Genomic DNA, 5,849 nt, shown 5'->3' with positions numbered 1-5,849 from the left:
TATTCCACATCTTAAGCCAACAGGAATCACCAAAAGCATTAAATTATCGTTAATTTAAAGTTACTTTGGAGTTTGAGAAATATTTATTTTGGATGAATGGCAGATATCCTTATTTCTTAAATTTGGAACTTTGAACATGAAATCTCCAATAGAAACTGGAAGATGGCAAAACATAGAAAGAGAAAACAGAAAATGTGTATTGTGTTAATATTCAGATGCCATTGGTGATGAATACCATTACATTTTTAATTGTTCAGCTTTCGATAATTGTAGAAAACAATGTATTGCATTTTACAATACAAATAGAACAAACACATTGAAGTTTTATGACTTAATGAATTCCCCAAAATGTACAGAACTGAACGAACTTTGTAAACTTATAAAGGAGATCAATAACAAATTGAACTTTTCTGGGTGAACAATTGTGAATGCCTCTATCTACTTTCGTACATTATATATTTATGTAATTGTATTGAAATATGTAGAATTATCTCTATACCTTTCTGTTATTTGGTTTGTGAGAATAAAGATTTATATATATATATAAGATTATACTTGGTTATAATATTATTTATATCATGATTTATTAGTAAAGCAGACAATTTTTTAAAGTTACAAATTCAAAAATTTAAAAATAAATCTGACTCCAATCTATTTATCATAATTTTTCTCTATTTTTAAGTATTTATTTGATGAAAAAAGAAACATATTACAAATAAACAAGGTATTATACCTAAACAGTGTACCAAATATGTTATGCTTTAAAAAAAAAGTACAGGTAAATCTTAGGTGAAATTCTAATTAACCCTGATTGTTATAAAAACAAATTATTTATCAAAACATCTATTGTTATTTGCAAGTGGGAATAGAAGGAATAGTATTTTTAAAAAGTGGGAATAGGAGGAAGACACCATCAATATCAGTTCATAATGTAATGGTATACATAGAATTGACTTATGACTTGTTGTTGCATGCATCTTTATTTCATTTATATCAATTCTAAATAGTAATTCCCCAACAATATTAAAAATTATTGTCAACTATTTGAATGAATGCTTGATGGTGAGAAACTCATTATTAAAAGGTACTTGATTTCTGTAATAATGTATATGCTTCTCTTTTATTTTATATATATTCTCTCATAATTATCCACTGTCACTCCTTCATTGTATATATGTTATTGTAGTTTGTCTTTAATTTGTTGCCATAACCATTTATTGTCAATGCGTTAGTGCTAATTAAGTTATCTTATCTTATCTTTATATGTTGTTTTAATATTATAATTGTCTGTATTTGGATCACGCCTCTATTGTGCTCTTTCCAATGAAATATTGAATTGAATTGTTAAACAAAATTTTAATCTGCTAAGGCTGAGCCGGTTTTTTACTTATAGAGTTGTCTCCCATGAATGACCTTATTCCCGGTGTAAACAACGAGGATGTGGTATTAACACCCGGAAAAAAATTAAATCACGTAAAAGCGAAGGCCTTGTTTGTAAGTAACATTTTATACACTATTTTATACGATATTTACACGAACAAATGTGTGTGTGAAACCTTATACCACAACGTTGAGCGATACGTAATGCACCTGCTATTGAATTCCCCTATTTATAACGAATGAATATTCGACGAGTAAGGTTTCACATTTTGAAATATCACAACAAAAATATATTTTTTTTATCAACTTCGCGTTATAATATTATTTTGTTGATGTAACGAAAATAATTAGATATAAACAAATGCAAAAGGCTACCGTGGACCATAGATGTATATTACATCTATGCGTGGACAGACTCAGGAGGCCCCTCATGGGGGGTCCTAGTAATCACATAATCACCATTTTTTTGCCAATATAATCACATAATCATTAAATATTTGCTTATCTTTAGTAATCAAATAATCATAAACTAAAAATACAGTCCTAGGTAATCAAATAATCATGAAATATTTGGGTTAATAATCAAATAATCATTAAAAAAACGGCCAAGTAATCACATAATCAAAAACCCCATGAGGGCCCTCACTCAGTGGCGGTGCATTACGTTTGCGCGCATTACCACTACATTTGCGCGCAAAAATCATTACGTTTGCGCGCAGCTTTTGATTACAATTGCGCGCATTTTTTTGACAGGTAAACCCAGGTAAAATACAGGTAATAATACTTATTTATTTATAATTTGTTCAATTATTTACCCTGCTCACCAACGATGAGGTGGAAGTGGTATTTCGAGCAAGATAATTCCGTTTTATTTTGCACAAGCACTAAATCCTAGAAATCTATACAGATAAAATTGTTAAAATGCTTAAACATAGCTAATCTTAAAAAAGGTAAAGGTATAATTGATAAATTCATTACTTCACATGTTGTTACGTGCCGAAACTCCATGTTTGTGCCTTGGTGTAACTTTAAAAAAATAACTTAAATTATTTACTAATTTTAAAAACGATCACTATTCATTGAAACACTTTTTATTCTGAAACATTCGCAATGAAGTTACATGTATGTCTTAAGCTATACTACGGAGTTTATAATGCTCACTTTAAAATTTGTTTTACAATTTTATATGAACAAATTACAATTTGAATTAAGAAATATTTTCAAAATTAATAATTGATAGTCATGTTTATTATGAAAATGAAAAATATATATAGTCAATTGTAATTTAATTTAAATTTTACCTGAATTTACCTGTAAAATGAATGCGCGCAAATGTAATCAAAAGCTGCGCGCAAACGTAAAACATTTTAATCCCCAAATGCGCGCAAACGTAATGCGCCCCTCAGTGGGACAGGCCAGGGACTATGATATCTACACTAACTTAGTATAGAAAGTCCCTGTGCAGGCTCAAGTCAGTCTGGCCTGACACTACTTTAACACATTGCTGCATGCAAACAGATATTTCTCCCAAAGTAAAAAATAAATTATCCAAGTAATTGTTATTTATTTTCAGGATCTGCCCAATTATCTAGTATAGACAGTTATGGCAGACTGTGGTTGGTTATGGAGTATATTATGGGCTATAATTTTACTGGTATTTGGATGGCCAATTGGATTTATTTGTGCTATATTTTACTGTTTACTTAGTCCATTTGCTGCATGTTGTCATGGATGTAATGAATTAATTAATCTATTAGAAAGAGGAGTAAAGTTACCACTGACTTGTTCTCAGAATATGGTGAAGGGAAAATCTATGTGTTGATAATACTGCAATTAATAGTATGGGTTACATAGACTGGTGCTTAATTTGGACTCTTGTGCAAGTATGTGAAAAATGTGTATGAAAGATGGATCCAAGTTTTATAATTATTGCACTGAACATGTATAATTGTCAAGGTATTAAAGTTATGCACTGGTATGCATGGTATGTTGTGTTCATATGTTAATGAATAACTTGTTCATATTTACTGATCTTTCTTATGCTTGCCTTCAGTAATTTTAATCTCAATTAACATAAGATCTCTTGTTATTGTAGTTTTATATATTTATAAATATACTATAAATAATGTAGTTTTTTATACCATAAACATTTTATGTTAAGATTTAATAATTTCATGTGTTTCATGGTTGAATTGTTACCTTCACATTGTGTATATTCTAATTCAATATTTAAATAAACAGGGTCGCTAGAATGATTTCAGACTTGAGTATTAGCATACAAAATAAAGACATGAATCAGCATTTCCAATGATGTGCATTATGTAAAATTGAGGAGAACATTGTATATATAGGTGTCTATTTATCACAGATTTTGTATACAACTATGAACATTAGCTGAAACCATTTTATTATTATATTTGCTATTAAACTATCTAGGGGGGGTAGGGGGGGGGGCAATACCTTTTTGTGTTAACCTGTTATGGCGCTTTTCAAGATGTTGTTAACTGTTGTCTGAGATCAATTTAAGCTAACTCAGTAACTGTTTTCATCCCACTTTGTTAACTGTTATCAGCATTTTTGCATTTTTTGTTATCTGTTTTTGCCAAAATCGAGGTGTTGTTAACCCCTATTGCCCCCCTCCTTTATCTTTCAAGACTATTTCCAAACTTAAGACCATAAGATTTTCTTGAAGATTGATGCGATGCTACATAAATTTCAATTTCAATAATGCAAAGCATTTAAGTGTTCTCTTTTGAGCATATGTATCACAATGATGTATCCTTGGTGAAAATTAACACAGAATTATAATATATATATGGGAGTCAAAACCCGTTTCAGGGGAGTTAAGTTAATGCGGTTATGTACCTTTTAAATTTTTTTCTATAGTTACTTATTTTGTTTTTGATGATGTAATGAGAACAGAAACTATAAATTTAAAATCACATGGCTAAAATATATTTTTCTAACATTCAAATTTTTTTTACTCATTTTATTTCGTTCCTTACAAAATTTGTAATACAAACATAATTTTTTTTAAATATTGATTTCATAATATCATCAGAATATTAACCAAATTCAATATTTTTTTAGAAGTATTTTGAGTTCATAATTAATAGGGAGAAATTATATATAAAACCTTGCAATAAGCTGTGACATTACCTGTTTATTGTGACTAAACAAGAATATACATTGTATTAATTTTTATTTTTAAAATACATTGAAATTGTAAATTGACAAGGTCATAAGGTCTGCAGTAAGATATATCCATCATCTCAGACACATTATCCTGAATCCAAGCTGACTAATCTTTGCTCTCACTCCTAAATGCTGCATGCCAAGTGAAAAAGCATCAAATACCAATGTTCAAGCCTAGCTTGACTCAACTTGGGATGAAATATAAAAAAAAGAAGATGTGATATGATTGCCAATGAAACAACTCTCCACAAGGAACCAAAATGATAGAAATTAACAACAAAGCAGTTGGTATTGACATGATATACCTTATATATTTAAGAGATATGGAAATTTAACTTCAGTCTGGAATGCGCTGAAATACTGTAAAAGCAGAAATTTTCGTGGAGGATTTAATTTCATTTATTTCATGGAAAGAATATATCCACGAAATTAAAAAACCCATGAAAATTGAACCTACATATAATATCCATTTTAATTACTGGAAACCACAAAATTAATTCCCAATGAATTCTTATATAGAGACCAAACCAAGAAATTTTAACCCCTCGAAAATTAATGTTTCTACAGTAGTTGTCACTTTAGTCAAAGTATTGGGTAACCTTCAACAAAGGCTTGTGAACTCTTTATACAAACTTTTTTAAAAGATCACTCAGCCACTGATAAACTATGATGAAAATAACCAAGTCACTGAATAATGAATGAAAGTGACCTACTTTTATATGCTGGAAATTGCTGCAAGAATGCTCCTACAGGTATAACAAATAATATGATTTGTTTAAATAAAATTTGTATACTTAACTATTGTCAATGAATCATGAAATGGTGGGAAGTTACCCTAAATCTAACTCTACAGTGTCATAGCATTGGAGGACAACTGAGAACTGACCTTGGACATTGCCTATCTACAAAATGCTGCATTGCAATATGCACTGAGCTGTTATTTGCTCATATTCATTCATGTACTTACTCACAATTAAGGTAAAGCTAGAATTAACTTTTTTGTTGTAACATTTAACACAAACACCAGAGAACAAAATAATATGTAAAACTTAACCTAGTCAGTTAAACACGGTTTAAGATTACAAGCTGTTGAATATAATCCAATTCATGTACATGTATCAGCATTTGATGAAGCTGTTTGTTTTTCAAAAAAATTGTGTGCTATAATAAGCAACATCTCAAACACTCTTTAATGCAGAGTTATCCATCCATACTAGTCTTTTATACACACTTTTAAAAATGGCATGAATGGCAAATAAAATAACAATAACAAA

General features: G+C 29.6%; 1 long non-coding RNA gene across 1 annotated transcript; it reads left to right on the top strand.

Annotated features, from left to right (window-relative positions):
* The first annotated feature begins 1,297 nt into the window (after positions 1-1,297).
* On the top strand, positions 1,298-3,635 carry LOC143067502 (uncharacterized). Its single transcript, XR_012975958.1, has 2 exons — positions 1,298-1,494; positions 2,954-3,635. It is a non-coding gene; the product is annotated as an uncharacterized LOC143067502 (long non-coding RNA).
* The last annotated feature ends 2,214 nt before the right edge of the window (positions 3,636-5,849 follow it).

The sequence above is a fragment of the Mytilus galloprovincialis genome, chromosome 3 (assembly GCF_965363235.1).
Source record: "Mytilus galloprovincialis chromosome 3, xbMytGall1.hap1.1, whole genome shotgun sequence".
NCBI lineage: Eukaryota > Metazoa > Mollusca > Bivalvia > Mytilida > Mytilidae > Mytilus > Mytilus galloprovincialis.
Note: the sequence above shows the minus strand (reverse complement) of the source record. Positions and strands in the feature narration are given on the sequence as shown.